We start from the raw sequence: 12,035 nt of genomic DNA on the forward strand, positions 1-12,035 counted from the left end.
CTATCTTGGGTTTTGCTGGAACTAGAGGTGGCTAATGGAGCCGTGTGTAGACCCCCCAAAGTGTTCATGTCCATGAATAGAGAGAGCTCTGGTTTAAAAGACCGTTCTGGGGGTTGGGGATTTAGCTCAGTGGTAGGGCGCTTGCTTAGCAAGCACAAAGCCCTGGGTTCAGTCCCCAGTTCCTAAAAAAAAAAAAAAAAGGAAAAAATAAAATACCGTTCTGGGAAAAGGAGGGGCTGTGTGGCTGGGCAAGGTCCCTAGTAGAGCTGAAAGTCAGAGATCCAGATACATACTCCTTATATCCCCAGAAGGAAACCTCTGGGCGCACAGACAGCCACTGGCGTTTGAGCAGCCCAGGTGATCTCCTTGCTTGTCAGATGTTTTTGTTGTTTTGATTTTGTTTTTTCTTTTGTTTTGTCTTGGTTTTTGGATTGTTGAGACATGGTTTTTCTGTGTAGCCCTGGCTGTCCTGGATTTCACTTTGTAGACCAGGCTGTCCTTGAACTCAGAGATCCGCCTGCCTCTGCTTCCTGAGTGCTAGGATTAAGGTGTGCTGATGAATGGTACTTGCTGGGAAGCTAGATGAGGGCTCGTATTAGAGAGAGTGTGGACTGTTCCCAGGATGCACTTCTGAGATGCCTTTCTCCCTGGCTCATCCTTTGTCACCTTGCTTGTAATTGGAGGTGAAACAGAATCTAAGTGGTTTCTCACTACCTTTGCTTTTCCTTTATTTTTTCTTTGTTTGTGACAGGGTCTTGGCTAGTAGCCCAGGATGGCCCTAGGAGAATATGGCTCCCCAAGGGATTTGCTAATGATGCAGGTGGAGTTAACTGGTACAAGACTCTGGACTCAGGACAAGGGCAATAGGTGCTCTTGAGGAGCTGTCACCTCAGCTGAGGGTGGGGCTAGGTCCCTCTCACTTTGCCAGACTTCTGCCCCCACTGTGTAGGGGTTGCCGTCAGCATCTCATATTGAAAGTCTCTGTCCCCATGAGGTGTTGGTCCCACTCCACTCATAGCCACAGGCTAACAGAGGTGTTCAAGGCTGGGACAGATGTGCTGCAGCTGTTCCTCAGTGAGACTTTCCTCTCTAGGTAGTACCTCAATAATTCACATGCCTCTCCACCTCCCATCAGGATCTGTTCCCAGAGACCTGCCTATACACGGGCTGTAGATTGCTCTCGAGCTAATGGCTAGACAATTTAGATGTGGAAGTAAATAGCTTGGTAGCCTGGAGCTCTCCTGCACATCATGTTGATGTGACTCTCTGCTCCTGGGGCAGTAAGGCTGCTCACCTTGCAGCAAGTCCCCCACAAGGTGAGCATATTTGGCAGAGCCTGTTGGGAAGCTTAACAAGCAGTTCTGTGTGACTATACCCAATAGCTGCTGTCAGGGTTGGCTCTTGAATGCCCTGACAGAAAGGAAGGCCTGGCAAGGCCAGAGGGACTTGAACAGTGAAAAAGACCCAAAGCAAAGCCAGGGTCTCAAGGAGGAGCAGGAGATGGGGGCTGGGACCTGTGACTGTCAACTTGTCAGGTCCAGAATTACAGGATCTAGGAGACTAACCTCTGGGCATACAAGGAAGAATGTTTCTAGATTGGGTTAACTGAGGTCGAAAGACCCTCTCTAACTGGGTGACACCATTGTAATCTGGTACCCAAAGAAGAAAGCAGAGTTAGAACCAGGATCCATTGCTCTCTACTTCCTGATTATGGATGCAATATGATCAGCTACCTCAGGCCTGTGTCACCATGCCTTCCCTGCCACAATGAACGGTATCCTCAAACTGTGAACCAAAATAAACCCTTCTTCCCTTAAGTTGTTTTTGTCAACTGTCTTATCACAGCAATGAGAAAGGCAATTCATATAAAACCACAGAACCACAGATCCACAGAAACACAGATTCTGAGATCCACAGATCTGCAGAACCACAGAACTGAATCACATATCTGTATATCCACAGGACCCACAAAACCCACAGAACCAACAGAACCACAGATGCACAGAAACACAGATCTGCAGAACCACAGATCCTCAGATCTGTATATCCACAGAACCACAGACCACAGACCACAGATCCACAGAACCACAGATCCTCAGATCTGTATATCCACAGAACCACAGACCACAGACCACAGATCCACAGAACCACAGATCCTCAGATCTGTATATCCCCAGATCCCCAGATCCCCAGATCCCCAGATCCTCAGAACTGAACCACAGATCTGTATATCCATAGATCCATAGATCCATAGATCCACAGATCCACAGAACCACAGATCCTCAGATCCACAGAACCACAGATCCTCAGATCCGCAGATCTGCAGAACCACAGAACTGAACCACAGATCTGTACACCCACAGATCCACAGAACCACAGAATCACAGAACCACAGAACCACAGTTCCTTAGATCCACAGAACCACAGGTCCACAGATCTGCAGAACCATAGAACCACAAAACCACAGATCCACAGACCACAGCAGCTGAACCTTCATGCTGAGAGGAAGGATCAGGCTCTGGGTATGGGGATGAGGTCTGAGACCAGACGCCACCATTCAGAAGTTTTCTGGTTTCCCTGCCTCGTTTTGGTGGCAGCTTCCCAAGGCCAGAGTATAAAACAGTAAACTCAAAATCAGTATCTCTCCATGTTAAAAATTTCACAGTAGGGACTGGAGAGATGGCTCAGTGGTTAAGAGCACTGACTGCAGCACTTGACTTCTCTTCCAGAGGTCATGAGTTCAAATCCCAGCAACCACATGGTGGCTTACAGCCATCTGCAATGAGATCTGATGCCCTCTTCTGGTGTGTCTGAAGACAGCTACAGTGTACTTACATATAATAAATAAATAAATCTTTAAAAAAATTTCACAGTATTTGGTAAAATGAGAAAAATAGAACATTGACATTTTCTTTGTGTTTTGCATTATAGTTAAAAACTCACATGCAGAAAATATAAGTGGACAGTTTAATCAGTCTCTAGAAAGTAAATGTGGAAGAAATCAACACAAGGTCAAGAAACAGGTTACTGAGTTCAGGGACTGGGCCAGAGTCCTTAGAGGACGTGGCTCCTGGGAACTCCTTGTGTTGTCTTGTTCCCACCAGCTGGCTGGGGTACCATGTGGTGGCTCACCCTCTGTGTGTTCTGCTTTCATCTGAACCCCACCTCTGGCCACGTGTTGCCTTCTCCCTTCCTGCTGCCCAGCGCATCATCTGAAGCCACCCCAGTCCCTGTATCCCATTGGCACTCAAACCACTTCCTTTGCATTGTCACAGATGCTGCTGCTTGTAAGCACTCCCCTGCCTCCTGCTCTGTGTGCTGTGAGCTGAACTTTATCTTGGCTTGATATGTGTACTGGCCTTTTGACATGCAGTGGGGTTATCCTGGGTATCATGGGAGGTTTGAGCAGTATCCCTACTCCATCCTCTGGGTGCCAAATGTTCAATGTCTCTACCCAAGTTCACGATCAGGAGCAGTGGCAGATGCTCTTTGACATGAAAGTGTGCACTCAGAAATGGACACTCCAGGCTTCCTGGAAAGCTTCAAGGTGTTTGTATGGAATTTTCCACATATTAGATTCAACAAATGTTCGTTCTGAAGTTATTACAATTTTTAGTACCAAAAGGCACTCATCGTGTTTAGAAGCTGTGCTGGGCGTGTGTGGGGCATCTCCTGTGACACTGGCTTAACCGGGCTCCGTTGGTTTCTAACCTGCATCATAGGTTTCCTCTGAGGAAAGCTGCTGAGTTTTCAGATGGACACGGCAACCCATTGCTGCCTTAAATTTCCAGTCAAACTCAAGCGCAATAAAGAAAAAGCAGAGACCTTATAAAGAAAAAGCAGAGACTCAGGGTCAGTGAGACCAAAGAGCAGCTGTGAGGATGCAGCTCTAGCAATGAGGACAGACAGACATCAAATGCTGTTAAGTGGCTTTCACTCTCAGTGTAGCCCTGTGGATTTGGCATCTTCGCCTTACTCGTGATAGCTGGAGTCTCTTTTTCTAAAGAGCTCCTTGTACATCACAGGGATGTGTGCCAGTAGTCTGTGACAGGCATGAATGCTAAGACACACATACACATACGTCAAGGACTGTCAGGTGTGGAGCACACAAGGGCATCCAGTCACAGAAATGGAAGCTTTCTCTCGTCCATACACTAACCAGACCTAACCCTACCAGACAAGATTGGGTGCGTTCAGAGCTATACAATAATTTTTCTCTTTAGGGGCAGGCAGCAGAGTGAGCATTTTGGGGGGACAAGAAGTAGGCCATGTTTGTGCAGAGATGGGCAGGTAGTGCAGGCTCCCCTGAGGTCAGGTCCAGTGCTAGGGTACCTGGGGAAGGAGGAACTATTATGGGGAGAGGACACTGATCTCTCTCCTTGGAGTTCAGGAGGATGGCTAGGTTAATTATATGCCCAGAGTCCCCTAGGAGACAAAGGGCACCTGGGTTCCTGTATCCATTGTGGCTTGCACCTCAGGTTTCTGTTCCCTGCCTCAGCTGTAACGTCCTAGAGTGTGAGGCAGCAGGGAGGGGATTAGCATGGGCAGATTTAGGGGCAGGTAGCCCTTTCCTCTCCATTATGACTATTCCTAGACAGGAAGTGGGAGAAGACACAGGGAAGCGGCATGCTGACTGTTGGGTGACAGTGCTGAAAGGGGCTTGGATCCCTTTGATCTTTTGTACAGATTTTGCAACAACATGAAAGCAGATTGGTTCTAGGTATAGGAAGATAGTAGTCAAGAACTTAATTTAGTATTGACCTGATTGAGCAAGAGCCTGGACTCCTGGGTCACAGCCTGGCTCTGGGGTTTCCCAGTGTCCTCACCTCTTCATCTGACCTCCCAGATCATCAGGGCAACGCCTTGCAAAGTTAATAGAGTCAGGAAGATCAGTGTTTGTGGAGGGTTTAGGCTGTGCTGGGGAAGAGAAAGCAGGGTGTTCACTCCCCTCCGTGGCTGTGAGACATGAAGCATGGGCTGGTTTTCAGGGTCAGAGCTGTGACCTCAGAGTCGTGACCTTTGCTGTAGGAAGGACCTGGTCACATCCTGGACCTGCCCATGTCTGCACAGCACCCTGCGAATCACCAGGGACACACTCGCCACATCAGAAACTGAGCAAAGACCTTAAACTCCTCATGGGCTTCACAAGCCATAACTGCACTGCAGCCCCCGCACACAGTGCTGGGACAGATGCCCTGAGAACAAGCATCAGAGACTTAGGAAAGGGACTGGCAGGCTTACAGTTCATTGTTTTAAGGAAGTTGAGGCAGGAACTGAAGCAGCTAGTCACGTGACAGTCTGAGTCCCGGGCAGAGAATAGCCACGTCCTTGCTTGATCAGCCTGCTTTCCTCAGGACCCTCTTACTCAGGACGGGGCCTAGTTCATGAAATGGTGCCACCCATATTCAGGGTGGTTCCTCAAACCTCAATTAACAAGCAAGACAATCCCCTACAGACAAGCCCACAGGCCAACTCAGTCTAAATAACTCCTCATTAAGACTCTCCTCCCAGGTGACTCTAGGCTGTGTCAGCTTGACACAGATTTTTCAAGAGCTGTGTTGTTTGGCAGGTGCGGTCCACTTTCTGTCTGGCTTAGAGGACACTGTGCTTAGAGCATCAAGAAAGCCTGGCAGTGCCAGGCTGTGCGGTTGGGAAATGGAGGGCATGGCAGTCCTCTGAAATCACTTTGGGGTGTTGGGGATCCAGGGCCTCACGGAGAGGAGTGGGTGTCAATTTGGAAGGTGCTGGGGCAGCTGTGGGCAGGGTGGGGGCAAGTCTTTTTGTAGAGAACAGTGCACATCTGGGGTTTGCAGTGGAGGTGATGAGTTCTGTTGCTATGGGATGCAGTCAGCAGGAGAGACCTTGGGAATGTCCATCTGTGGCTCGTCTGCTCTCCCTAGCAGTGGCAGGGTGAGTGTGTATAGACTGAGGTTTAGAGTGGTTTTGGAGGTGGCCCATAGACAGGAACCACAGAGCCCTGGGAAGGTGTGATGACCTGTGGGGGTCCCAGTGGGGTAAGGTACAGCAACTGTGCTACTCTGAGCCCAGGGCACACCCCACACCATTCCCGTCCTGACTGTGGGAACCTACATGTGTCATCTGTAGTTACAGCACAGGGCTGCAAGGGACAAGGGTGGCTGGCAGCCGTGCCAGGAGTGGTGTGCACACAGGTGGCACCTGGCCCGGGACATGTGGCTCTCAACCTCCCTCCCTCACACAATCTGCCATGTTATACTGGTGCCCTGTCTCAAGTCACCCTCTTCAACCTAGAAGGACCATGTAGGATCAGGAGGCTGTCCACAGTGGAACTCGTGACTGAGCTGGGCGAAGGAGCACAGAGACTCACTGGCATCCAAAGGCGTAGCCTCTGCAGGCCCTACAGCCTGAGGGAGGCAGAGCCTGGGAGTCAGGCTCTGCTAAGGCTGTGGCTTGCCGACCCTCACTGCACTTCTTTTGTAATTCCTCTCAGTTTCTCCTCCCCACCCTCACTGAACCCCTCCTGAGTCACCGTTACTCCTCTGTTGCTGAGCTGCCACCTGAGAGTCCCTTCGAGCGACATCATTGTCTCCCTTTGCTCTCCTCTGCATCAGCGGATACACAGTGGATCACTCACGTGTTGCTGTCTTCTGGTGGGCTCCGAGCCCCGTGCTCTGTGCTATGGCTGAGGGTCACTGCACGGATGATCTGCTGCTCCAGGCCCCGGGGGAACTGACCTTGTACATGTTCAGAATATGAGGCTCAGGGAGATGCCATAGTCCCACCTTCTTCAGAGCAGAACCAATGGTGGGGCAGGCAACTTTTGGCTCTAGAATGTAAGGTGTAACCCAGTACCTTAGCGCTCTGCAGAAAGAAGAACTGACAGGATATGGAGAGGAAATTTATACACATATGTGCACATACTCATACATACTCATACTTGTGTGTGCACACACAAATACCTTTGCCCACATACCTGCATAATGCTCACATGCGTGCAAGCCTGTGTACACACTCACACATGTACACATGTGTACACACAAACACATTCAGATAGACACATGTGTGCATATATACACAAACACAACAAATCGCATTTGTGTACACCTATGTGTGGACACACACACAGAGGAGCATACATACATGCATAACACATATGTTCACATGCACACACTCATACATACCTATACACAATTCACACATGTGCACAACATATATATTTAAGTATACACCCACACATGTGTACATACTTACACTTATGTCCTCACACGCACATATGCATATATGTGTATACATCTGTGTGTACACATGTGTACTCACACATGTGTACTCACACATGTGTACATACATTCACACATGCATATATACATGTGCACATGCATAAATATATATACACATGGGTGCAAACATGACTGCACATATAAGCACACTCACATGCATGCACACAAACATTTACACATGTATGCACACAATCATATGCCATATAATGATGTTTTGGCCATCAGTGGACCATGTCTTATTTAGGTTTATACTGCTGTGACAAAACACCAGGACCGAAAAAGCAAGGTGGGGAGGAAAGGGTTTATTCAGCTTACACTTCCACACTGCTGTTCATCACCAAAGGAAGTCAGGACTAAACTCAAGCAGAGCAGGAACTTGGAGGCAGGAGTTGATGCAGAGGCCATGGAGGGATGTTGCTTACTGGCTTGCTTTCCCTGGTTCGCTCAGCCTGCTTTCTTATAGATCCAGGATCACCAGCCCAGGGATGGCACCACCCACCATGGGCTAGGCCCTTCCTCATTGATCACTAATTGAAAAAAATGCCTTACAGCTGGGTCTCATGGAGTCATTTCCTTAACTGAGGCTCTTCCTCTCTGATGACTCTAGCTTGTGCCAAGTTGACACAAAACCAGTACAGACCACATATACAACCATAGTAATGGAGCTGACAATTTCCCATCCTCCACTGGCAGCCATCATGTCCTAGTCCAGTGCATGTCTAGTGTGTCTGGGATGCTGTGGGATATATCCTATGTGCTGCTAATCATATACAGTCCAGTCTGCATTATAGAGCAGAGCCCTGTGCTCAACAGTGACATTGGATGACAGGGACTGTTGTCCTTACTGAAGACACTATTGTCTTGTTGTTATTTTATAGGAAGCTCCTTCCCTTTTATAATGAAAATATACAAAATTGTGTATGTGTGAGTGTGAATTTGTGTGTGTGTATGTGTGTGTGTGTGTGTGTGTGTGTGTGTGTGTGTGTGCGCGCACGTGCGCGCGCTTGGCCAGATAGAATTAGTTTCATTGTTATTTATTTCACTGACCTAGAAAGCTGTTTCCTCCAATTCTGCCATTTGTAAGTTGAGGCAGCACTGGTGAACGTCACTGACAGGTGACAGGACCTTCAGAACCACCCAGGAACCATGAGTCTCATTGATGTCTGCTCTGTGAGGGGTCTATGACCTGCTCCTTCTCACCTACCTCTACTCTCAGGCTACATGGCTAATGATAGGGTGTGAGAAAGTCATTCAGCAGATCACAGAAGTAAACACCAGGTTATATCAGTTCTAGAGGTAAATATGGGTGAAATCTAAACACCAAGTCAATGTTGACTTGGCAGGACAATGCATGTGAGCCTGAGTACGTGCTCCCACACCTCCAAGTTGTCGGGGTCTCCATCGAGTGTGTCTGGCTGTTTCAGGGAGGCTCTGACTAACCTCGGTGTAGACTAGTTGGTGGTTTCTAGAAGGCATCCAGATGGGAGGGCTAAGGAAGAGCTCCCCCATCAATCAGAGAGGCCAGATACCTCAGATTGGCCCATGAGCTTGTCTGCAGGGGCCAATCTTGGTTACCTTCACTCATGTGGGAGGACCCAGCCTAAACTTGGAAGTACCATTCCTTGGGTTCGGGCCTTGGACTGTGTAAAAGAGGAAAAGCTCTCGTCTAAGGGAACAGCAGCATACATTCATTCATGGCCTCTGCTACTGACTGCGGCTGTGACCGGCTGTGACCGCTGTGACCGGCTGCCTCAATTCCTGCTACCTTGACCTTCCCACCTGACAGATCATGGAAATGTAAGCAGTGAGCAAGCCCCCTCTTCCTCTTTCGATCAGGGATTTTTACTACAGCACCAGAAATGCACCCTCCAACCCCCACGCCCTGTCCTTCAACCTAGACCCACAGGGCAGAGAAGGTAAACAGAGGCAGCTTCATTCCCTTGCCTTGGGGCTTCAGTGGATCAGATGAGGAGCCACATGTGAACTTGGCAGTTCACAGGCAACACTTCCGGAATCCATGTGACTAATGGCCTCTGGTACTGCACACAGTGGCTCAGGAGGAGAGAAACTCGGGCCTTTTTTGATTGACTATCTCAGGGTGGTCCTATTTGCTTGTCCATGAAGAGGGCAGTTTATCCTTGTGGTGGTTCGAATGCTTGGTGCCCAGTTGTTGCTGGTGTTGGGGAGGTTTAAAGGCTGTGGCCTTGCTGGAGGAAGCGTGTCGCTGGAAGCAGGCTTTGAGAGTGCATTTTGTTCTCTCTGCATTTGAAGGTATGAGCTCTTGGCTTGCTGTTGTGCCTCCCTGTCAGGTGGACTCTTATCCCTTTGGACCTGTAAGTCAAAATGAATACTTTCTTCCACAAGTTGCTTTTGCTCATAGGGTTCACATCACAGCAACAAAAAAGTGACTAACACCACCTCTGTGTTGTTCCAACATTGTCTAGTGCTGGTTCCAGCTGAGAACGAAGGGAAGCCATTAACCTCACATTACCTCCTGTTGTCTGTATCCATGACACTTCCCTGCAGAGTTCTGGGGTCCACTAGATGAAAGATGTCACTGACTGGATTGTGGAGCACAGAACACTCTGAGCTGCTGAGCACCACTGTATGGCCTGATCTCTGATCTTCTTATCTATGATAATGTCTATCTGGGAAGAATGCCACCCCGTTATGTAAGGCAAGTAGAGGACATCTATCACACACCTTCACAGTCATAGCTCAGAGTTGTACCCAGGAGGGTCCAATCGACGGCTGACTGGTTGAGATAGGGTTTTGCTAACTGGGCTCAAATGAGCATTCTTCCTCAGTTGCTCGGGTAGCTGGGGCTACAGGTGTGACCCTGGTGCCCAGTTCCTAGGCACTAATTTTGTTATTGTTGTTGTTGTTGGTTTTATTTGAGACAGGATCCTGATATGTAGACCAGGATGGTCTTGAACTCTCTGTGTAGTCCAGACCAGCTTGGTACTTTCAATCCTTTTGCCTCATCAGTTTCCCCCTCCCGTTGACTGAGAGGTTTATACCTGTTGGAGTGTGACTCTTTCCTTCAGGTATAACATGATGACCCTTGGAGTAGAGCTAATCTGGGTTCAGTAGCCATGGAAACTAAAGGATGGGACGGATACAGCCATAATTAGGTCTACAGGGTGGCCAGTTAGCACTCCATACTAAAAGAGGAGGAGCTTGCGGGATCCTCATCCCAGGATTCCTGCCATGATACCTTCCTGCCTTGCTGCAGGTGCAAGTGATCCTAGGAGATGCTGGAGTATATAGGACGTAGAAGGCTCACTGAACATGGGGCGCCATAATGCATCTTCTATGGGGTTGTCATCCACGATGGGGGACTTTGACACAACTGTTTGGGGACCTGCACACTGTAGCACCTCACCTGTGCTCCTTTAGGCAAGGGCGATGAGCTCCACCAAGTTGTCCTGGGGTGGACTCCTTCAGTGAATTAACGGGGTCTTGCCCAAGGTGAACAGATGTTTGTTTGGATCTCTGTAATGGTACAGTGCCCCTCTCTCAGCTACTGTGCTGGTCGTGGTGCAGCTGTATCGGCTCCTCTCAAATCCTTAATAGTGAAGGAAACTGCATCTATTTAGACGGTGACAGTGAGCTTTGTGGCCAGCTGTGGGCCACCAGGCACACCCCAGCCCCTGGGAGAGAACGGTGGGGAGGCTCACACTTGGCTCCTCCTACCTCCTCCTGGTAACCCTGAGTTCATTTCTATGCTATCAGGCTTTTCCTTCCTTCCTTCCTCCCTCCTTCCCTCCCTCCCTCCCTCCCTCCCTCCCTCCCTCCCTTCCTTCCGCCTCATGCAGTTTTCTAAGCTTTTCTTTTTTTGTGGACATGCATCATTGAAGCATCTGTTTTCATTTTCTGCTCGAAATTAGTACAGTTCTTATATAAAGGTTTGATGTAAAGCACTGCCTTACTTGTTTGTTCTGAAGCAAAATATGATAACCATGACCCCTGGGACATGGATTGCCCCAGATACCATGTTCCAGCAGAAGACTTATACTTCCAGAAGGAAGAAAGTCATAGCCAGACACATTCCCAATTTATCAGCAGGAATATCAGACAGGTGGGTGTACAGAAAAGCAGGGGAGATTCACTGTAGACCTCAGTACTGTCTGGTGACATTCTCAGCCTTTCGGTTGCTGGAAGCCAGTGGTTTGTTACTTTCCAAGAGGTTTCACCAGATGGTTACAAGGATATTAGGTCAGACACAGCCTGCTGCTGGCATGCAGAGAGGGCGTCCTGGACTCATCCAGTTCTCCAGGGACAAGGAGCAGCCTGGCAGGGCACTGTCGTGGCGGCTCCGAGGCAAGGATGATGGAGGCAGCGTGTTGGTGTGGAGTGTGTGCCACACATGTGTAGGTGGCCACGGAAAACATGCGTGGCTGTCAGATGTCCTGGGGCCTGAGTTACAGGAGGTTTTCAGCCATGGGACCTGAACTCAGCCTTCCGGAAGATCAGGAAGTGCTCTTAGCCACTGTCTGTATGGGATTTGTTTACCAGGCAGTGAAATAGTCAGATGAGTAATCAATCATATGATGCCATCACCAGTGAGTCTGCAGGTCAGGGGCCAATCTACCAAGATCTCCTGGAAATGAAGCAGCCACCTCGGAGGTACCACCTCCCTTCCCTGCCCCAGCCCCCGCCCCAACCCCCGCCCCAGGCAGACGCCATCCATTCTGCTGAGGGCATCTGCACGTTGGCATGTCAGGAGCAGATTCCAGCCAGCTGAAGGACCGACCCCCATTGGAAGAGCAAGTTGGC

This window comes from Rattus norvegicus, chromosome 4 (assembly GCF_021556685.1).
Source record: "Rattus norvegicus strain SHRSP/BbbUtx chromosome 4, alternate assembly SHRSP_T2T, whole genome shotgun sequence".
Lineage (NCBI taxonomy): Eukaryota > Metazoa > Chordata > Mammalia > Rodentia > Muridae > Rattus > Rattus norvegicus.